The sequence below is a fragment of the Python bivittatus genome, unplaced genomic scaffold (assembly GCF_059951505.1).
Source record: "Python bivittatus isolate LINGU-HERP-01145 unplaced genomic scaffold, Pbiv_v1 ctg000480_np1212, whole genome shotgun sequence".
Lineage (NCBI taxonomy): Eukaryota > Metazoa > Chordata > Lepidosauria > Squamata > Pythonidae > Python > Python bivittatus.
The window spans coordinates 94,032,609-94,057,230 of NW_028277075.1; the positions used below are offsets into that span (position 1 = coordinate 94,032,609).

Here is a 24,622-nt window from a genome sequence, read left to right on the forward strand (position 1 = left end):
GTTTCAATGTTCATTGTCTTTACAGATGTAATGCTGCTTCTTGCTCTTCTAACAGCTCTCTGAACCTCTTTGTTCAGTTCCTTCCTAAGATTTTTGTCTTTCTTGGCTTTAGTTTCTCTTCTCTTCTTGGCAGATTCCCTCATTTGTTTTGATATCCAGTTTGCTTTCTTCTGTTTCTTGGTCTTTGGAGTCTCTTTTCACGTTCATCCTTAACAACGCCTTTGATTCCACAGTTCCTCTGGTTCCTACCAATGAGGTTCAGGACTTCAAAGTGATTCTGGATGTTCTCTTTTAAAATGGTAGGTAGTTTCTCAATATCATATTCCGGACACTGGTTGGCTTTCTTCTTCTGCTTTTGTTTGACTTGGAACTTGCAAATGAACAGTTTGCAATATGTTCCACAATCAGCCCCTCTGTTGTTATAGCTGTTCTTCTACCTCCTTGTACCAATAATATAGTCAATTTGATTTCTGTATTCTCCATATGGTGTTGTCCATGCATATAGGCATCGATTTGGTTGTTTGAAGACTATGTTAGCAATGACAAAATCAATCGATTGGCAGAAACTGGTAAGTTGTTCTCCTGCTTCATTTCTATTTCCTAGGCTATATAGCCCAATTACATTTTCCAACTTTGTCAGCACATCTTGCTTGCATGTTTTATCAATTTCAGACTGAACCTGGCCACAGAACTTGTCATCTTCCTCTTCTTCTGCATGAGTGGTTGAGGTGTAAGCTTGAATATCCATCATATGAAAGGGCTGTCTGTGAAATCTAATTGATATTACTTGGTTACTGACTAAATTGTACCCATGTACTATGTTTTGCTGTATCTTTTCTGACTATGAAAGCAACACTGATCTTCCTTTGTTTTTCATGCTCCTGAGTAGTAAACGGTATGATCTTCTGACTGAATGTGCCCAATTCCAATCCATTTCAATTTGCTGCTATCCAAGATGTTAATCAATAATTGATTCATTTAATGTTTTCACTTTGTTGAGCTTTCCCTTGTCTTGCCACTGTAATTTTCTTTGCAGCTTCAGTTTTCTTTTCCTGCACGGTCATATCAGTAACTAGGCATCCAGAAGGGTTTAATCTAGCTGAATCATAAATACCATTAGCACTCTGAAGATCCTTAGCTCCTCCTCAGTAGCATATTGAAGGCCCTCCAATCTGAGGGCCCCACCATCCAACACTATATTGTCAATCACTTTAGCTTGCCTATCCATGTGGCTTCCTTGGTAATAACAGGAGTGATTTATCATTGCCTTTTCCCATGCAGTACGGTATGAAATTATGTCTTTGTTGCTGTCACTAAAGTGATCATTCACTTGCAGCATCTTCCTATATCGCTGTTGCCCAATACAGGTGCCTACTGGGATGACCTGCACATTTTGGGCAAGCCTAGTAAAAGTATACACTCTTGGCACACTTCTAGTGTGCTTCGCTCTTCCCTCCTAGGAAGATTCTGTCTTCCCTGATGAGGCAGCATAGTAGGATTGGTAGACTGGTTGGGGAAAATGAGGAGGGGGGGAGGGAAAGAAAGGGAGGGGGAGGGGAGGGGGAGAGAGAATGTGTGTGTATCTGTATCTGTATCTGTAGATAGATAGATAGATAGATAGATAGATAGATAGATAGATAGATAGATAGATAGATATCTTCCCTAAAGATAAATAGTGAAATATACAGGGAAGAAAAAAAAGGCTAAATGTATTATAATTATTAAAATAAAAAGCAGGGGGAAAAGATACATTTGGTAACTAGACATAACTATTGAATTTAATTTGATCTTTAAGCTTATCATTAAATCTAGACTATATAACAAAACATTATATCATTTTCTCATTTATAGAACACAGAGACTTTCAAAAATAAGTAACTCAACTTCCAGGGGAACATGACCCACAGTTCGAGAACTCCTGACCCATGGCATATGTCCAATGCCTTTGAAGAAACTTAAGCTCTTAGGCTACACATTGCTTTCACAGGAGAAAAATTGCCACCACAATAGCTCCTTCTCCAGCTACCTTCTAAACAGGAAGTCTAGAGCTTTTCATCACACCCAGCCATGAAAAAACTACAATAAGGAAGTAAACGAGGAGGAAAATGTTCCAAGACAATAGTTTATATAAATCAGCTGTTTGTCCCTGCGGCCTGCTCATCTGGTTGCCAATCACTGAACTTGCCAAGAGGAATGAATTTTGTACTCATAAATGTCCTTTATGTGAAAGATGTAGCGTACATGTCATACCTTGTTGCTATGAGTGTTGCAGTAACAGCTAGCCTAGAAATATCATCAGTTGCAAAAAGCAGGCAAACATGAACCTCAGGGAAAATTCAGTAACACATCATCAAGGCTAAACAAATCCCAAAACAATCAAATTTTGCATTGATGCTTAAGAGGGGTTATGCTTTCATTAATTTAATCACATATTTTTAATGAAAGAAAATAGGTAGGTAAGTAGTCCACACCACACTAATAAGATATTTCCCTCCCTCAAAGCACTACTATTTTTAATATGCCTATATAAAGTAATGAAGGTGAAATTCATCAAGGGGCTTGATGCTGATATTCATTTTGTGGGACACTGTGATGTCAGAGTTTATTTTATTGATGTACTTGTGTCATTTCTGAGACTTCTTCAGTACTTCCAGTAGCTGGAAGTGGCTCCTCATATTCATAGCTCATTCACAGAAGTCTGACTCTTGGATATATCAGAAGAGACCCCTGAGGTAACATGAAGTGAAGCATCACGGCAATTTTGTTTTGCTTTTTAGAAGGAGGGTACCCTGTTCCCAAGGCACATCAACGTGCTTGGCAAGCAGATAGGACCTACTAAATTTTCCTCCTAGGCAAACAACACCCAAATAAATTAAAGGAATATTCAGGTAATCCCCAGTTTAAGAACAAGTTCGGTTCCCAATGTCTGTCCTTAAGTCAAATTTGTATGTAAGCCAGAACAGTATTGTTGAATAATACTGTATGAACCATTGTGTATTTAACTCAAATTTTGAGCTACAATAGGTTCTGTTCTTAACTATGGGTTGTCCTTAAACTGGGCATTCTTAACCCAGGGACTACCTGAAGATACTATTTCCAGCACTTGGTTCATCTCCAACAGATATGTATCTCAGGCTTCCACAAACCTCCACTAATAAGAACTTATGAATAAACCACTATTCCCAAGAACCCTTTCTCTAACAGCACATTTGTATGCCTTTCAGTCCTTCAGCTCTCAGTTCACTGACATCATTGCTCTTATGGACTTGTAAAGTTTCAATGTGCCCTAATCAGGAACTGGGACTGTTACTCTAATAACAGCAGCCAGTTTTTCACCAGATCTCCTGCTCAGACCCTGCCCCCCATCAGTCCTCAAGACCTCCTTGGTTCCTCTTCATCCTCTGAGAATGAATCCTCAGCGAGGTCCATGTTTGAGAGGATCATGTTGCTTCACAAAGCACTTTTGAAGACCTGCTTAGCTCAAAACATTGGAAAAGCAAAGCACCTCTTCAAAGCTTTGTACAAAGCTTATTACTGAATATAGAAGACCAGTCTCTATTATCTTCCAAAATATGTTAGTATTTCTTTAAAATGAAAACAACTGTGTTTCCAAAATTCTGAGAATGTTTTTCATTAAATTACAATGCATATAACTGGGATGTATAGTAGAACCACTACAAGAAAATGAGAAGAGGAAGTAGTGAAAGTAACTACATAAAGTATTCCTTTAGAACCAAGTGTGATAAATTATCTCAGTCTGAATAGTGACACACAATCATTCAGAGGAACTATTCACAATTTTTTAAAAAACGAATAATAGTTATTGAGTTATGAATCATATTGCCTTCATTCATGGGGGGGAGTGAAAAACCTGTTGAGGAAAACTACAATGTTTTCTAAAATTTATATACTGCTTATCAAAACAGATGCAGAAGCAATATACAATAAAACTTTAAAAAGTAAAAGAAATCAGTAGAGTCTTACTATATTCTGAAAAGAGGCCCTTTTTGCAGCTTATGAAGAGCATAGAAATATGTGAAAGAACTTCAAAGAAAGACTGAACTTAACTTTACTGATTTCCATATTTTAAAAGCAACAGATCAACATGTGGCTTTTCATATAAAAGTCTCATGGGAACTCCAGGAAGCAATGTAAAAAAAAAAAAAAAAAAGCAAGCAGACTGGGTATGAAGAATATTGCATATTATCCTTAGAATGTTCAACTGCAAGCACATTTGGGCTTTAAGATATAGGGATCTTCAAAAAGAAACCAAAAAGAGGTTTCTCATTTGACAGAATTTTTAGATATTTAGGTATCTTCACATGGGCAGTCCAGGAAGTGGTACACAATGAAAAGCTTCTGTGTGAAGAGCCCTCACAATTCCAAGCAGGACCTTTTTAATGCTAAGGCAAAAATGGTTTTGGTTCAATCTCCTACCTTTCCATTAGATTTTTCTTTACAATTCTTCCACTTTCCAGCCCCTTTTGCTCATCTGATTTCATCACACAAAGGGGCAAAAAGGAGACAGTTTCAGCTCAGTATTAATATTTCCCTGTGAATAGAACCCTAGAATATTAGGAAAGAAGTTTTGAATTTAGTCTCTTCCTTGTGATGTCAGGTTCATACTTAGAGCAAGTTTTCTTCCAACTGCACTTTAAAAAGCAAATGCCCAACAATCCATCACTGTACAGTTCAATCTACCACCTCAGGATTCCCCCATCTACTATGGACATAAACTGAGTTAGTAAAAGACTGTGAACACAAAATGATTGCCTAGTGGACCTTTCCATTGTTGTTTCTACTAGGCCTATTTTCACGCACACCGAAAAATGTCTTTTTGTCATTTCTAACCATTATTTAGGACTTAAATATTTCATAATTCAGCTGAAATTGCTGCATTTAGCTGTTCTTATTCAAAGCTCCTTAAGTGCAACTAATAAAAGCAATCAGTTTTACCTACATTAGGAAAAGATAAGGCATGAAGACGTAGCTGGATTATAGTCTGTTCAGATCAGCCTGGCAGAAAAAACAGGAGTTCTCTAATTAACGAATAAATAAATACTAGATGTACATAAACACAATTCTTATACCAAAACAATTTGATAATGTAATAATCTTGGGCATTTTCATACATTAACATCTGAACAGAAACCCAGTCAATTCCAAAAGACACAAAATTATCGCTTTACTATATGCAGTCCTAGAATCCCCCTTGAGGCTAAGGCTATCAGAAACTATAGCTCATTTCCAAACCAATGGAATCTCTTTTATACGGAAATGTTCACACTCTTTCAATAACTTTTAGATTTGCTATATAAAAAACAGCAAGTAATTTCTCAGAACTCTTGAAAAGCTTGACAGAAGAAATTATTCTTTAGTCAACTTGTGGGTTATTAAAGTGAAAGAAGGTAAGTAGTATCTTTTGATCACTGAAAGAAATGGATAAACATTGAGAGCTTCAGGACAGATGGATGAACTTCAAGTCATAGAAAACATTACCAAAGCTATATTTGAAGAAAGATGTGAAAGTGCCCTGGATAAGAGTACCCTACGTTGCTAAGGAACACTGAAGATGGATGAAATAACTTGTCTGTGTTAAACAGAGCCAATTCTAGCCTTCTCTGGTTTATGTGCCCAATAGTTTCTTGTACTGATTATTCATTTTTACAAGCATACAGAAGACAATCCCTCAATAGATCATCTATAGAAGAAAAACTAATTACTCAAAGTATTTTTAGATAACTGATAAGATATTGAGTAATCAATAACTCAAAAATAGTTAAGGTACAGAATAAAACACCTCTTTGGACAGAGGAAGCCCACCTGCCATTTTGTTAAAAACATAAAAGAGTTCACAATAGAACAAGACAAGGATTCTGATAAAGTACTGTGCCTTTTAAAAATCCACAGAACTGTAGGAGTTACAATACAGCCTGTATTAATAGTTGGCCTGATAGAAAACATAAAAATTGTCATGGCATCATTTAAATACTATGGCTTTGTATTATTTACATACATAGGGATCATTCTGTAACATAAACTTAGAACATAGGAATTTGCCCTAGGACATTCAAAATAAAATTTCCTTGCAAAGGATTTTATGATTTTAAGAACACTAACTGCAGATTTTAAATCCTAACATTAACAGGAAGTCTAGATTTGCAGTAACCAATTCCTTACCCCTTGATCATTTTTGTTGCTGCTTTTGCTTGATAATAGGCCCAAAATTATGGGAAATATATTAGAAATATCTGTAACCAATTCTTTTTTGCTCAGATTTCACAGGCCAGGTGTCAGTGTTTGCTGTAAGTTCTCTTTCTGAGACTTTCAAAAGTAGACTACGGGTAGTCCCATTTCAGAACAAGTTCCGTTCCTTAAGTCAAATTTGTATGTAAGCCAAAATGGTATTATTGTATAATGCTGTATAAGTAGTATTGCGCAATTAACTCAAACCACTGTGTACTTAACTCGAATCATTGTGTATTTAACTCGAATTTTGCTATAATAGGCTCCGTTCTCAACAATAGATCATCCATAAACTAGGGGTTCTTAAACCGGGGACTACCTGCATATTTTGATATTCATAAAAACAATTGCTCATTTTGTTTTACTGTGCTGCAAAGAACTAATTGGAAAGTGTGACTGGAAAGTGACACTGGCTTGGAAATTATTGGAAATCCAGCTAATATAAACAAAGAAAAAAATGCTGTTCAAGTACAAAAAACAGTTTAGCTCTAAGTTTGTGTGTTCACACATATAAGCTTAGCATCTCATAGCAGTTAATGTTAATTCTAGTGATATAGATGGAAAAATACATAGAGACGTCGTCAGATCCTATGCACATTTACTCAAAAAGAAAACTTGATAAATTCAAATGGGATTTACTCCTAGGTAAAGATTTGCAAGAATTTTCAGGGCTTTTCAATACAATTTTGTATGAAATCTCTTACACCATATATGCTTCTTTCAATGGAAGTTTTGTACTATTTGTTCTAAGAAAAACTCTACATATTTTTTCCAGGATTTAAAAATATTCAGCAATATGGTCATATCGGATCTACCTTAACCATAACTGTTTTGTTTTAGCCAGAACACTATGAATGTTCAGAGCTGTGTCCACATAAAAAGCCACCAGGTAATCTACTTTTAAAGCAGCAACTGTGTTTTCTTATGACAGGGCTGAAGAGTCAATGAATTACAAGAAACTGTTGAACAAAGTTGTACATATATTCTATATTGGTCATCAAATGATGATATTAAAGTCATAGATTGTCCAAATACATGATTTACCCATGGCTTATTAAATAAGGGAAAAAATGCAGTAAACCATTGAGCCATGGTTTACAATCCACAATTGGCAGGGTTCATACAACAGGTTGAACTAGGGTTACAAGATCTGGGTTGCAAAATCCAGACAGCCCTAGATGGCGGCAATGACATATAGAATAAATCTTTGAAGTCCATATTTGGTAGTACTAGTTAAACTCAAACCGAACCATACTTTTGCTTAATATATGAAGTCAACTCTGTATGTAAATCACACAATTATAATTCTCAATGTGGGTAAATAAAGACATTGGTATAAAACCTAATTTTAAATACAAATAGTAACTTCCTTAGGAGAAGCCAGGTACAATTTGAGACCAATCTATTAGCTTTCTGTTAAAGAAAAGAAAAACCAGGCAAACCTCCTATTGAGCACTGAAAGGGCAGATATCTGAGACAGAAAATTGGTTGGTTTGGTTTAACCTTCAATTCACTTTCTTAATTTTACTGAAAAAAAAATCAAATCAACTCGAAAAGGGGAAAAGGGAAATATTAATGGTTTTTAATATTCAGCTGCCTTTTGTTTCCAACTAGGGTTTCAGATTATTGTTGGTTAAACACTTCTAGAAAAATAAAAACTGAAATCCTTAACATAGAAAGACACATGATGTTTCTAAGTTTTTATTAGGAAATCCACAACTTGCTATCAAATAGACTGGGTTGTCCCCAGTTGTATCTGGCTACCGATAGAACATCTGTTAGTGGAAAATGCATCTGCTGTAGCCCTTACTCCATCCATTCAGCTTGGAAGAGCTGAGGGACCACATGGAACAAATCACGTGGAACAGTATCATCTACCCCTCTTTTTGCGGCCCTTAGAGCCCCCTCTGAAAGGTGGTGGCACTATTTATTTATTAAATTTGTAAAACTGCTTAACTCCCTAACAACTCTGGAAGGTATACAAAAACAAAATCATAATTAAACTTCAATTTAAGCTTGAAAACACACTGAAACAGAACATAAGCCCTAAAATATTAGTTAAAGCAAGTCCTCAAGGCAACCCCCAAATTCCTGCCCTAACTACATTACATCATGTAACCCCATATACTCCATGTCAACACCTCCAATGACCCTTGTTTTCAAAGGCTTCCCATCCCTGATGTAGATGTACCATCTCTAAGTCCACATAATGCAACAGACCCATTTACAACACCTAATAAATTAGCAGCCTGGTTCCAGTTGATGAGTAAAAATAAAATACAGTTTGGGAACTGAAATCAGATGATGTACAGGAGGAGACAGCATAAGAGCACACAGCTTGTTCATACAGCATATTATATCCTAACTAACACCAATATATACCACACAAACTGTAGCCATGAAGGCATTACTTTATATCTCATGGGAAAACGCTTTTTAAAGACATATTTACAAACTCTAACTTCTGAAAAGTTCTTGGAACTTAGTTTTGAAGTAAGCAACTTTGCTTTGTGTGCACATCTGTGCTTACTCTATGAATTAGAAAAAAACATATTTTAAATTTAAATGAAGGGAGAATATATTTTAAATATGAACATAGGGTTTGGGGGAGGGCAAATTACAAAAAGTGCATTGCAACATTGCAATACAAACTTTTGTACATGTATCACAATATCACACACAAGTAGGTAAGGATAGAACTTGCATCATGATGTCAGAACGTACATTTTGTCTTTCTGATGAAGCCATGGCTTACATTAGATGCCTCTAAATATGCATATGCTGCCCTATGGCCATGTTCTTAAGACATATTTGGCAAATAAAGTTATCCATTAAAAATTATTTCCTGAAAGAAACTGAAACACTGAATAATGTTCAAGATGTACTTTTTTTCTGTTTTGAGGCCATTTCTAGAACAGCGTTGTTTTAGATATTGGAACTTCTAAGTTTCTCCCAGCAGCATTTTGTTCTTGACGCTGCCAGAATACCAGTGGAAGAGAACTTGATGGACGGTTCCTATATTCCCTTATAGTCTTGTTCTTCAGACGTCTCTGCTTTCAGAGGGGGGAACCCTCAAATCTGAATCACCAGACTGCATTGTTAAATTTGTGATTTGTTATTTTAATCCGCTCGATCATGCCTGATTCTCAGAGACTGCCTGCACAAGTCCCTGCAGTTTTCTTGGCAAGGATTTTCAGAAGTGGTTTGCCATTGCCTCTTTCCTAGGGCTGAACAAAAGTGACTGGACCAAGGTCACTCAGCTGGCTTTGTGCCCAGGCAGGACTAGAACTCACAGACTCCTGGTTTCTAGCCTGATGCCTTAACCATTACCCCAAACTGGCTCTCTAAATTTGTGATAAAAACTGACACCATTCTTTGGTACAAACATTATACATTAAGCATGCCACTTTGCAAGTATTTCTAAGTAGTACAGATTTGGTACCTAAATACTGCTATGAATTATTTATCCCATAATCTTAGAAGAGAATGATTCGATTTATTCTAAACAATTTCATTTTCATATGTCCAGTCCAATTATGAAAATAATGAATGTTCAAATGCAGCCTCCTGATTTGAAGTTTTTGTAGCTAAAACATCTAACATAACCATCTGTTTTATAAGACAATAGATTAAATTTAAAAGAAAGCTAATAATTTTATGCAGAAGTGAGGCTAATTTTTAGAGCTATGCCAGCAACAGTGATCATGGCCATGTAACTGTATGACTATAAATCATATCCAAAACAACAGGAATTCATGACAACAGAAGCATTTTTTTTTTCCTTTAGTGGGGAGGAGGGAGGTTAAGTGTAAGATCAAGACAGGAAATTGTTCTTGCTAAGCTGAAAGATCATGTAATTGTTTATTTGGGAAAACTCTGATTTACCTTAAACTATGTGCAAGGTTGGAATGAGAAGGTCACCATGTATTAAATTGCAGTCCAGTAGACAACCAAGGTCAACAGCAAATTTTCTGGAAGTTTTTACTAGAGAGACCTCAAGCTTTTTGTATTCACAAAATATGGTTAAGATTTTCCCTTGGGGCACCTAACTCCAGAGTATATAAAGCAAATAAAACAAACCACACAAACCAGAGTGTGTTGAAGGATATTAATTTAAGATCGTATACGTTACTGGGTCAAACAGCAAACCAATGTTGCTTTAAATCTTCCTATAAAGTCCCTGGTGGGGTCCAACAAAACCTTTGGGCTAGGAACTGGGAAACTGAGTTGATTGGCCAAGTTCAGACATGCAGTGGGTGGCCTTGAGCAAATTGTTCTCTCATATATTCATATTCGAGGGGGGGGAATCAATATAGCTGTTATACAATAGTTGAGAACTTAAAAGGTGTAATTGTACAAGTCAGTGCATTAACATGACGCTGAGAAATTTTAAGGATTCTATGCTAAAAGTTTAGTACACCTCTTTTTTCCAACATATAAGAAATATATACATCACATGCATTGAGATCTGTGTTTTCAGGATAGCATGCAGTGTTTTAAATTGTGAAGCACTCCCATTAAGTCTGTTGGATATTCACACATTTATTTTTACTTTCGCATCTCATCTGCAGCAATATGGTTAAGGTGTATTTTTAAGACATGTGCTTTGAGATTTATCTACTGAAGCACCAACATTTCTGTATACTGTATTGTAGTAAAGCTGTATGTCAGTACTAACACCATATTTAATCTTAGTATGGTTTCTAAAGGCCCTCTGTTAAAAATCTAGATACCAATGAGAACCAGCTTTTTCCAGCCTCAAATTATGAAAAACTGTTTTGAGTAAATGGGTACATTTAGGATCTTGTGAGACTATGAGAATTCCCACAAAATGGTGGCCAGCGGGAATTTGTCATGACAGGAGCAGTCAATCCAAAAAAAAAAAAAACCTTTGACCAGAAGACAAAGTAACAAGCTTCCTTTTTATTGTCCAGTGATCTTGGTTTTTTTCTCTTGGCCAGATGGGTACACTTCCAAACAAAACACTGAGCTATAGCCACCTGTCATGAGTATTTCATAAGTATGCTGGTACCTATGAGAATCCCAGAAGCATAATCATTATATTAAAGGCCTGGGATTTGTCTTGGGAAGGAAGGCACCCACTGCATATTGAGGACCAAAGCCACTGTTTACCCTTGATATTAAAGAGCACTAGTGAAATCCTAGTTTGCAACAGTCAATGTTTCTAATTTAAACATTACCTTGGCACACCTGGTCTGATTCATCACAAAAGAGGACAAGTTATTATGGAAAGAGCTAGCAGTTGACATGGCCACTTAACCCAAAATGTCTATTCTCCCTTGCATTTATCCTCCAAAATAGTTTTGCATCTAGCTGTAAATCCAATTTTAGATACCTACTAGTTCTTCTATGGGAATCTACTAAGAACCAATCCTACTGGACTTCTAATATTCATTTCTCTTACATACCATAATATTATTTTCAATTATAACTATTATCAACATAAAACATCTCAAATTCAGGCTGCTAGGACATTTTTAACAAATAATACTTCAGAACATAAAATCTTTACCTTGGCTCAGTGCTACATTTTCAGGGGTTCCGTTCATTTCATCTAGACACTGCTGCTATAACCTATTTGGATCCTTTAAGTGGGAAAATAACACTTTAAGACAATAAATCCATAAATAAAATTTGGATACAAAGGATCTTCAAGACACCAGAACACCTAGTCATTTCTACTGTTTTGAAAAAGACTGGGTACCACGTTGAAGCAACTGCTCAAGTAGACACATTTTAGCATGGATGGTACTTTAAAAGAGCATAGGGTTGGATGTTGCACTGACTCCATCTCAGATCTATCAAGCTGCAAACAGAACCAAGTTCACTCACTTTTTATTAGCATGCAATATTTCTCACATAGGGTTGTTAGTACTAGGCAAAAGTACTCAATATTTCAATACAAGAACTGATTTTTATAGCAGGCCCCCAGATGTGAAAACAGCTTGTGTTCTGTGCTTTTTCTAGATATGCGTTATTCTTGGCCAATAGGCTTTCCTAGATAGCAAACTTTGCCTTCTCCTGTGTTCTACAATCACCAAGCTGCAAAGGATTCAATTAGACACACATTTCATTTTTCATCGTGATGCTAGCACTTAAAGCATAAAAGATTCGAAAAAGGAAAGAAGTGAATCATACTTTGCTGACCAGAGCATTGATGGGAGAAGATACAAGAACGAAACTGTGCTAATGGCACCAACAAATACACTAAGTTGTTACATGTAATGTCTCCTGAAGATCAAATACATATGAGTACAAAAAAAGAAAATGATGAGAATGGGATGGATGAGATTCATTTTTAACATTTACCCATATCTGAAAACATTAAAACAGCAGAAACTAACACTTCAACAGCAATGAAAATAGTTAAAATATTTTTAAATCAGTGATATTAAAACAGCACTGGTTAAATTCTATCAACAATATTTTTTCATAATCTATTACTTTTTGCCTTTACAAATATCATTCTAGATGTCTAAATGTTGAATACAATGCTTAAAATGTTTGTATGTCTCCTTTATATCACATATGTATACACACAAACTTATTTTATTTTTTTCAGATGCTTTTGTTTTTGTCATTTGTTTTTCCTTCTATAGTTTTCATTTTGAAAAAAATGTATGATTGCTCCTTCTTGCAAATGGAATTCCTACGTTTAGCTACCAAAAAGATCCTTCCAAACCTAATCATGCAAATTCTGTATGTTGGAACAGAGGAGAGGTATCCCCAAAAGGCAAGAAGGCTCATATTGGAGAAACCAATCCTCCAGTTATCCTAAAACCATTCAGGGCTTTAATTACTATTCTGAAGCATATCAACCAGGAAACAAATATGAAACCAGTGAAGGTTTTTCAAGAAGTCCTTGTACACAGATTTGGACTAAGGGCTAATAACCTCACTAAATAGTATAAATAGGAACAATAGTATTAACTCAAAAATATAATAGGCTACGTCTACCAAGAACAGGGGACTATCTTATACCAAATGTCACTGGCTGTAACTTCTGGTAGTAACTCTAGCTTCTCCTCCTGGCTCTAATTAGCTTAACTTTCATTTCTTTTAAAATCTTATTTTAAAATATGGCATTCTAAACTACTGTAGACTTTTAATCAATGACTCTGTAACTATTACAGTTAAATTCCAAGAAGTCATTAACCATTTTTGTTCTATGATTCAAATTATTAAAATATCCCCAAGCACAGAACTTAAAAACAAACAAAAACATATCTAGACAAGAATTTTCATTAACATCAGTAATGTCTGGGCTGGGCATAAGATAGTTAAAAATTTAAATTGAATTAAGAGGGAACATAAATCTAAGATAAACATTTCTATTTGAATTTGTTCACATCATGTTTTTCAAAACTAGCTAAGATTATACTGACATGTGAAAATATACTTTCTCCTCCTCACACAGCTTTTTTATCAAGCTTAAGTTTCTGAGAAAAGAAATGTACATTAGAAAAAAGAATTGGGACAATTTATTCCACTTCATGTCTTGAAAGCTGTAATTAAAATTCCATATTGCACTTTACATATGGGTTCTTATTTGAAACTCCTGTCAATGCTAAAGCTTAAGGTTAGCCAGTTTAATAGAGCCCAATAAAACAGCTCTATTGAATTATACCAAGCCACTGTAATACACCAAGCTGAAATCTGCTTCTCTTTTATTCCTGACCACTGTACTAAGATTTAAACCAACAACGTGTGGTTAGCATCCAAGAACTATTTATGCGTAGTATAGAAACTTTCAAAAGCCACCCCTCTTCCCTCAAAGAAAGTGCATACATTTACACCTCAAGTATTTCCCTCCAGTCTGCTATTCCTATTGTCACAGTGTTATGTGCTAACAGATCTGCGTGCACTTGCCAAGTATCACTCACTTGTAACTGAAACACTCCCCACAATATGGATTCATTTTAAGAGTTTTTTTTTTCCCTCCCATTTAATGTCGGTCTTCTACCCATAAAAGATTTTATGTACATCCTTAAATGCAAGAATCTCGGGTTTTTTTATAATTTAATCCATTCTTGTTTATACAGCAAGATAACTCTGTAATATACTTACAGATACATATAAACAATATAATTGAAAGTTCTACTTTACAAATATTAAATAAACCTTAATAATGTGTGTGTATTTGTAATATAATAATTACCATATGCCTTAACCATGGGTCGGGCATGCGCATAGTTCTTTTTATGCCTAGCTGCTTAGGCACATCAAATAACTTTCCTGAACATCGGCAGGAAACTTCGCCAGCTTCAAGTCTCTTGCTTATCCTTCCCTAAAATGAACAAACTGAACTTCACATCAATCCAGGCATTAACAAGTAATGTATGCGTCAAGATTTAGGGGGAAAAAATTACCTTTACAATACATGACTTAAGATTGGTAATTAGTCTTGATTCCAGAAAATATAACACAATAGCATATTTATACTGTACTGTTTCCCCATACTTCCCTTTTTTTGTTTTAGAGAAATCCATCTATAGATGAAAATCATTAGACTCCTGAGTACACCCAAGCTGGAATAATATTCAGACTTCCCTCCATTAAAAAAAAAAAAACCCTACAAATTTTCAAATATAAATAAGAACTTATTCATACAAATCTCCAAAGAAATGGTGTAGCTGCAGCTATCATACCTGAGCTGCAAAAATCCAGACAAACACTAAATGGTGACAAGGATACAGAAAACTCTTCCTTACATCTAGTTATCCTATGGAGTTTTGCAGCCCAAATATGGTAGCCTTAAGTTCAGACTGACTGGAACATTTCAAGCAGTTTTCCAGGAATGCATTGATGGGCAATTATAACAATTCTATTCCTGCCTACACGCATATTAGGATATTAAAGGGCCCAGAGTTATACTACAATCTATTTCCTTTTGGATCCACAGCCTCTTTGAATTCTTACTCTAAGGATAATTTCTTTCATGTCTTAGGATGTGTGACAGAAGGGCCATTCCTACCTTTATTTCAAAATAATGTGCACAAATTTCAGTAATCTTGAAGAAACAGGCCTGAATTTTCTTTGTATGTTTAAACAAGTTTGTATAATAACAAATACAATATCTACTTCTCCCTTCACAAAAAGTAACATGGAAGGCAACATAAAAGCCCTGAATCAGAAACAACTGAGTTGAGAATTGGCACATTACAACAGTTTTTAAGTTAAACTGCTTGTGCATAGATCTACTTCACTATTCGCCTTTACTGGCTTTATTGTGTTGCTAAATCTGAGTTGCAAATCAGCAAAATATTTCATCATTTGCAAAAAGGTGAATTTGTTCAACCTTCCTACCAAAATAACTGGAGTCTGCCATTTGAAAATAGTGACATATAGAACTGTACATCACCACTCTACTACTCTGAGCAGCTATGAAAAGAGACTTTGGCTGGATCACACATCATATTAAACTATAATGTGGATTCTGGTTTTGACTTAAGAAGTTGTTTCAATAAACCAACTGTAGTTTATTCAACAAACCAGGGATCAGCAACAATAGCTTAGAATTATGCACCAATTCCAGCCTTGATAACGTTCTACACTGTACCTTTATGAATGGCCATATCACCATAGCAGGCACTTTCTGAATAAGCAGCTTCTACACAATGGCCACAGTCTTCCTACACTCTCTACATTTCCACCCTGCGTACTGGCCATAGAAGTTAAGGACCCCTGCCCTGCTTCAACAAATGGAGAAAATATCACTGGCAGCACTAAAGTAAGTGATGGTTCCACGGAACTTAGAAAGCCACAAAATGTCACGAGCCTGATCAGAAAGGTGGATTTAAGAGTGCTTCAAAGAATAGGCTTTCTTGTTTCAGCTCAGCAGGTGTAACCATCTAGGCCAATCCTGTCTAGTTCAGCTTTCTTCAGCCTGTGCCCTCTCTGGATGGACTGGCTACAACTCCCATCCACAAAACCCCAGCACGGTGGCTGGGAATGATGGGAGCTACAGTCCAACAAATCTGGAGGGCGCCAGTTTGAGGAAGGCTGGTCTTAGCACGTTCGGATGATGAATCTTCTAGCTAGAGATGCCAGCGAATAAGCTGAATTACGGCGCCATTCGTATAGTCCAACATTTCTTTCCCTTGCCTAGTAGGTGTAGGGAAGAGAGGTTTTACTCAACAGCCTAAGTAACCTTCGATAGGAAAGCAGCGGGTCTATTCTGCCTTTTAAAAGATTCCCGCCACGTGTCGCTCCCGCAGTGCTTTTGTTTCAAAACGAACCACTTAAATGCGCACTCTCCGACCTGTAAGAACGCGCAAGTGTGGGTCTGCGCGGTGGGGGCATTTGGCAAAGTAGGAAAGGCCCTCTGCACTCGAGCAGGAGAACTCTCTCCCACAGTATCGCTTCGCCTGGGCCCAGGCGTTAATGGGAGAATCTCAGGGCGTTCAGTCAAGCCCCACTTGAGAGAGCGTCAGAATGGGGGAAAGGAAAGCCCGCCAAAGAGGAGAGGCTTGCCTAGAAGAGCCCGAGCGGTCCTGCGGCCTGGGATGCCATACCAGGAGCCGCTGGGCCAGGGCAGAAGAGGAAGCCGTAAAGACCGACGATCCGGACCTCTACACGGCTTGGCAGAAGACACCCCCCACCAAAAAAATGCTTCCCCCCCCCCTCCCGCCCGCAATATGTATATTCCCTCTCTTTCAGATGCCAGCGCTTCGGCGACTGTTTCTGGGCTCTCCAACAGAACTAAAGGCGGCACCCGGCAGGCTCTCGCCTCCGGGTTCTCGCTGCCTTGCAAAGAAAAGCGGCCCAGTCCAGCCCGCCCTCCCGCTTCGTCCGGCCTTCTGTTCTGGGCAGGCAAGCTAGCTAGGCCCTCTGGTTTTCCCTCCTTTTCGCCTGCCTGCTCTTCCGACCTGCGGCGCCGAGTTGGCAAGCGCGCACAGAGTTTTCCCCTTCCCACCCAGCTTGGCTCTTGCGCGGCCCTGGCTCGTTACCCCACCCAGAGGGGAAACTCACCTCCTCCTTGTTGGTCCCTCCTGGAGGCCGGCAGGAGCAACGCGCTGGTTTCCCGGCTCCTCCCTCTCGTTCTCCGCCCCGACGCGGAAGGAAGAGCCCGGCGCAGCAGCTCCGTTTCTCCCTATTGCACGCGCCGCGGCTGTTCGGGGCGACGCGTCTTGTTGGGGCTTCTTTTGCGTGCCCTGTTTCCTGGTTCATTCTCCCCCCTTCTTCTCGCCCTCCCCCAAAGGTTGGTAAAACAGGTGCCCTCTTTCCCCGAGTCTTCGTACAGCTCGGCTTACTCAGAAGTCCGTATTGCCTTCCACGTAAACGCATATAGTATTTTTATTTTTGGGGCGGGGGGGGGCAAGCTAATTCATTTGGAACGAGGTCGCGCCCCTCAGACAAAACGGCGATTTTTAAATCGCGATGTGTTAGTGCGCTGAATTTCTCAGCTGTATAGATAGAATCGCAGCTCGGATTTACATAGTTCGATCTCACTGTTTCGAGTTATTATGAAATAACTCGATATGAATGAAATTGGGGAGAGGAGAGAGATACCTGTCGCTAACGCGTTCTAGAGGAAACACGGTTAGCAGTAACTAACCAGTTCATGGAATAGGGATATCGACGTCTAGAAGCATTCCTCCTGTATTCTTATGGACTAAAGTTAAACTGTATACTATGATAGGCTGACTGTGTGTGTATGTATGGGCACCGACCTTATTTTGCACAGTAAGGCTTATTGCAAGCAAGTGTGAAGAAAATTGTAGCTGTAATATTTGAAATGCATTAGGAAACTTAAGGGTCACAAGTTACAGATTCTCAGTGCGTAACTTCCCTGAATATGTAGATTATCTGTTCTGTATTAGTTTCCAGAATTTTTTATTCACACTCATAATTTTGACCTCGAGGGAAGCTTGATAGCAGTGGTACAACTTACCGTGGGATTTTACATAAGTGAGAGTGGTATATACATATTTTTAATAATAACTTCCCTTCAAGTCTTGTTATTAAGAAAGAGACCTGACTCCAAACTAGTATGATGAGTAAAACATACATATCAATCTTAGCTGTAGTTTTATACAGTTATAAAATTTATAACTGTATAAAACTAGGGCTATAGTTTTAAAATTTCTTACCTACACAACTAGGTTACCAGAGCTTGTTCTATAAAATAGATATCATATTAGCCAGCCTCATTAAAACTCTTTGACCAGGTACTAAAAGTTGCCATGATATTCACGTTTGCTCAGAAACAAGCAGTGTTTGGTAGGCCTTATCCTTTATTTAGGTCTGCCTGATTAAATAACAAACACACAACTATATGGGCTGCGTGTTTCTGAGTTTAAAATTAGCTTTGGATAAAATGGAATTTAACACACACAAACGTTAATAAGCTCAAATTATCACAATGAGATTTGTAATAAATATAGTTAAGACTCCCCCTCCCAATAAACCTATCAAAAATCTACAAAAAAATCTGAAGTAAATATAGATTATAGTTTCTAACAACCCGAGTGACTGGTTATCTGTAAAGTTTTAGTGTTGATATATTAGAATAACATTTCTTTAGTCATTAATATCAGTGTCTGTGTTATGGAATGTATAAACTTGCAAGAAATGTAGTGCACTGTATATGGGAAGAAAAGGGAGCTGTTGGATGAAAGACAGCATTATCAGCATAGTAGTAAACTGCTAAATTGGACATGAACATGAAGAATCAGTGAATTGTATGTCTCTCTAGAGCTTTATATTGTCTCCAGTTCCAATTCATCATTTAAAATCATGTTGCCAACCATCACCATTTTACTCTGAATTTCAGTAGTGCAACCCTGCAAGGCATTGAAGGCTGCAAAATTAGGTTCAGAAGCCCCATGTGGCCCACAGGTTGCCCGCCCCTCCAATAAGAGATGAATCAGCCTGTAAAGAATTCAGATCAATACAACTGTAACTGCCCCTGCTAACAGGTAGCCACCTTCCCTTTACTGTACTGATAGTATTCAGCCAGTTATATTTTTCAAGGCAATTGCGAGAACAATCAATCACTGTAGTGGTGAGGCATGCAGTAAATGCAGCTGCTAGGTGGATTTTTTCTCAGGGCTACCATTTTTAAAATTGGGCAGCTATAACTCCTGTGCTTCGATGTTATCCCAGGCTATTCCTGTCTGCTGCTATAGCAAGAAAAAAGGTTGTTTACCACTCCTCCGATTGCCAGCTACAATTCTTGTTCCCAGAAAGCACATCTGAATATATATCCTAAAGTTTGGGAAATTTAGCCTTGAAAATGTCACAAGGCCTGAGACATATGTGCAAGGGGCCGCAAGTCTTTTTGGCAGCATTATGAACGACCTAGCCGTTGCCAAATTCTTCATTTTTGGAAGGTATGTGCCTGTTCCCTCTAGCAGCTCAACCCATATAGAACTCCAGTGTTTCCTGTTTACTTCTGATGGAGTGGGTTATAGTGTATGAAAGTATGTTACACCACAATCAATTTATTAGTCTTTTTGGTGTCACAAAGCTGTTCGTGAATGATAGAAAATAATGTTCTAATGAGTAATACACATTAAAGATGCAATTGTGTTTAATACAGAAATAAAATATGCATGGTGACATCTCTGTTTTATTTCATTAAAGCCATTCAGAACTATTTGGGAATTGCTATTTTCACAGTATCTGTTTTGGATTATGCCTCTCTTAATGTGGCATAAGAAAATAGAATTGTTATCAAAGCTATTCAACCTATTTTTCTGCTTCAGTCTGAGGAAAATCCTTGATTTAAAAAAAAAATCTTTCTCATAATCATGTTCTTCTGTGCTTCCTTCTGTTTTTGAAGTGGAAATGCAAAACTTTCATAAAACTGGGATTTGCTACACCTTGTTATGTCTGCAAGAAACATGTAATAAACATATGAGAAGAATAACAATTTATTAATAATCCTTTATTGATCGCTTGTGAGTTACTCATCTTAAAATTTGTATGTTTTCTTTACTTAAGAGTGGAGAATGTGTGTAGCTCAGAGTTGAATTGTTGGGTTCTTGGTGTTACCTGGTTTAGTTAAACTAAAGAGGACTACTTTCCAGCATGTCTATGAATCTGTAACAAAGCTTTCCAAAGGTAAAGTATTATTCTGGCTGTTTTACACTTCAAAATATCCTGCAAATTGGCCATATATCTTCTCATTTCTATTGGTAAACATAATATGGACTAAATCTCAATAAAATTATAATAAATTTTTCTCTTTGTTTTATGAGAAATGTTCATAATTTGTTTTTTTCTCATTTAAAGCACCTCCTGCCTTATTTTGAGAGACCTAAGAGCTGTAGCTCCCATGAAAATTCAACTTTGGGCATTTAAGAGAGAACTGTTTGTGGCCATAAGCGTCTCTTGAGGTACTGTGAATAAAATACCATTTTCTAATTGGCCATCAGGCTGGAGACAGATATTGTAACATTTTCTTTAGAATATTTTTCTACTTCTGTTAATTTGCATACCAATGAAATAAAAAGGAACTTCCTGCCAGTAATTAGTTGGACTCCTGAATTTAAAGAAAGCAAAGGGCTGCAACATTATGGTAGAGGGATGGCACCAAAGAAGCTGCAGAAAGGAGCCACTCCTCTTGCACTCAGAAAATGCTTTGGGTTTTGAGTTTTAAGCTGGCAACACTTTTCCACTATGTGACAAGGATTAACTATTTTCCTGGTCTAACAAGTTTTCCATTAATGAGTGCTTTCAATACTTCTGTCACAGCAATCACCGGATCTGTTCTAAATCCAGCTAGGCTGCTCTAGAGATGGGCGGCTGTTCTCGCCTAAATAGTAAAAGTATAGGAATTCATGAATGTCACAGCTTAATATAGGGTGTGGACTAGTTCAGCCAGAACAAGGCAACCAAAACTTGAGGTTCTAAGTCACGTATCTAGAGGATGAAGGACTGTACAGTCAGGCCTTCTCTGACTTGCTTTCCTCTTGCCATTCCCAATTAATAGCATCTGCTTTGAGGCTATATAGTATAATGGCAAAAGAATCAAAGCCCCAGTTTGGATTCAGCTGGAGTGTGTTCCTTGAGCTGTTAGAAACCATCAGTCAGCTTTCCCAAACTTGGTGAGCCCCAGGATGCCCAGCAAGCCTGACTGGTTTTAGGACACCAGGATGGGACAGCCTCCCTTGGACTGAACAGAATTCTGGGTTCAGTTAAATGTCTTTATGAGTATACCTTCAAACCATGGTTGATTCAGAGTGAAATTCAATTAAAGCATTTGGGATTGTCTTCCAAGAAAGGGATGACACTACATGCTTCTATGAGAAAAAAAATGATTCTAGGTCATTGGATTTTATAATAACATATGGATCAGGTATAAAGCTCCATTTAGGATAGGGATGGATAACATTCCAGGGTTAGGAAGTTGTAAATCAGCTCCTCTGCCTTCCAGAAACTTGAAAGAGACTGTCTAGAGCAGTGTTTCTCAACTTTGGAAACTTTAAGATGTGGACTTCACCTCCCAGAATTCCCCAGCTAGTTGAAGTGCACACATCTTAAAAGTTCCCAAGGTTGAGAAACACTGGTCTAGAGATTTTTTTTTTCCTAGGTAGAGGGGTGTTGAGGATATGAGCAAGAAGCCAGAAGCCTTAGGAGGCAAAATACTCTCCATTTTTACTCCTGCATTACATGCAACCTGTCAGTGGACCCAAATTGTTAGATCTGTCCCAGTTTTGTGCAGTTTGCAAAAAAAGCAAATGTACAGCTGTACAGATCTGCAAAGAGGGGGCAAGGATTTAGCTGTATGCTATATGCTTGATCTTATTTGCATGTGCAGGCAAGAGGGAACAAATCACATGGCTAAACCCATCTTCTCTCTGAAGCCCATGGTCCTTGGTTTGGCTTGAACAAGCCCTATTGATTGGGATCTTTGTTCCAGTTGAACTTCTTGACAATAGCCAAATAGCCTCTATATTTGGTGGATTGAGAGTTTTAAGGATGGGAACAGTTTGCCCCCCTCTGCACGACTGTCAGCACTAAACTGAACCAAAGTTGACATGAGAAAAAAATGTATTTTGACCAATATTTAAATGGTATTATAGAGTGGGGTGCTTGGGGGGGGGGCATTGGCATGGGAAGAGTCCAAGAAGCCGCCTGTTTGCATTTTTACCCCTAATTTTGGGAGGAAGAAAAATCACAAAAGTTAGCCATTTTTCACTGAAATTGGGCAGCACAATCTTGAGATGCTTGGGGGACACATGACTTTCATGGCTTGTCTTCCTTTCATCTAATGCAAAAGAATATAATTTCTTCCCAGATATAAACATAATTGATCATAAAAAATATGAACTTAAGATTCCAAGTGGATAATAATACTCATTAGGATTTCCACAATGTTACGAAGCAATACTGTATTGGAAAGTATTTCTGAATAGATGAGTATGAGCATTGCTGAGTTAATTGTAGGTCTCACTATCTGTGTTTTTCCTGTGTTCATTATGCAGCCACGTTTTAATGAACGTATTATGGAAGTTGAGTATCTTATACAAATAACTGCATTGTGAGTGGGATTGAGGTTATAACTAGATCTATATTATAGAACTTGTGTGTGGGAAAGGAATTTAGGAAGCTCAGAGTCTCATAGAAGTACTTCCTGTTCCTTGAAATTGTTAGTGACAATTATGAAAGTTGTTTTATGTGTTTGTTTATTTATATTTCAAATTTGTCACCACCCATCTCACTGCAGAGCGATTCTGAGCGGTTTACAGTAAAAAAGAATAAATATTAATTAAAATAGAATAAGTAATAATTAAAAATACATTACAAAAGTTTCCTATATGACTAATAAATACCATGTTATAGATTTACAGATCTATAACGTTAAGACACATGAATATGTTTATATTCTGTGGAGTAGTGAAGGTTGGAGAGAATAGTTGATCTTTTAACATTGAGAACTTCCAATTTGCAATTTCATTCAATAGTATATTCTTATTTAGCCAAGGCAGACTGAGCTACTGACTATTTGATCAAGTAATTTGTCATAGATAATTAGTGTGGATATTTGGAGGGACACTTCTGCAAGATAAAAAGCAACTATGTAGCTGCTTTTTTATCATCTGTGTGTGAGAAAACGTACAAATATAGATAATGTGCTCAGTTTCTATGGGGAATCTGGGAGAATAATGATACATTAAAGGATAACACATCCCAGTACAGTAAAACTTCAGTTTAATGGACAAATGGGGTGGAGGGGAAGGCGTGTCTATTAAAATTAAATGTCCATTAAATAGCAAATGTGATTTTTCAGTCCCTCAAAGCACAAACTTAAGTGAGAAAATCATTGTTGTTGTTGTTCAGTCGTTAAGTCGTGTCCGACTCTTCGTGACCCCATGAACCATATTGCGCCAAGCCTTCCTGTTCTTCACTGCCTCCCTGAGTTTGCTCAGTTTCATGCTCATTGTTTCAGTGATGCTGTCTAACCATCTCATCCTCTGCCGTCCTCTTCTCCTTTTGCCTTCAATCTTTCCCAGCATCAGGGTCTTTTCCAAAGAGTCCTCTCTTCGCATTAGGTGACCAAAGTATCTGAGCTTGAGCTTAATTATTAATCCTTCCAATGAGCAATCAGGGTTGATTTCCTTTAAGATTGACTGGTTTGACCTCCTAGCAGTCCAGGGAACTCTTAAGAGTCTTCTCCAGCACCACAGTTCAAATGCATCAATTCTTCGGCGCTCAGCCTTCTTTATGGTCCAGCTCTCACAGCCATACATTACTACTGGAAAAACCATAGCTGTGACTATGTGGATCTTTGTCGGCGAGGTGACGTCTCTGCTTTTTAATATGCTATCTAGGTTTGCCATAGCTTTCCTCCCAAGGAGCAAGCGTCTTTTAATTTCATGGCTGCAGTCTCCGTCTGCAGTGATCTTGGAGCCCAAATTTATTTATTTATTTATTTAATTTGTCCCCGCCCATCTCCCCACAATGGGGGACTCTGGGCGGCTTACAACAAACTAAAATCAGAAATACAATTAAAAGTTATAAAAACCAAACATTACAAAAATAAAAAAGTTTAAAAATTCAAGAGGCCGATAGGGGCCACCCCGGGCTGCTAAGGGGCCAGCCAACCCCATTTCTGATATCCTCCCTCCCCGCCCCAGGCCAGATGGCAGAGCCACGTCTTCAAATCCCTCCAAAAGGCCTGGAGTAAGGGGGCCTGTCTCACCTCTGGGGGCAAGATGTTCCAAAGGGCGGGGGCCACAGCAGAGAAGGCCCGCCTTCTGGACCCCACTAGTCAAAGTTCTTTTACCACGGGGATCCGGAGCATGCTCTCTCTGTGAGATTGGGTGGGACGGGTTGAGATCGTGGGGGCAAGGCGGTCCTTCAGATAACCTGGCCCCATGCCATGTAGGGCTTTAAAGGTGATAAC

General features: G+C 37.8%; 1 protein-coding gene across 2 annotated transcripts in view; it reads right to left on the minus strand.

Moving 5' to 3' along the window:
* Positions 1-17,359, minus strand: part of QTMAN (queuosine-tRNA mannosyltransferase) — a 268,381-nt gene extending 251,022 nt beyond the window's left edge. The window contains exon 1 of one of the 2 annotated variants that reach the window (XR_015797231.1): positions 17,239-17,359. The gene's annotated coding sequence lies outside the window, so the exon portion shown is untranslated. Of the gene's footprint in view, positions 1-14,425; positions 14,747-17,238 lie in introns of those variants that run through there. The other variant, XR_015797230.1, reaches the window with a different exon arrangement.
* Between the last annotated feature and the right edge of the window lie 7,263 nt (positions 17,360-24,622).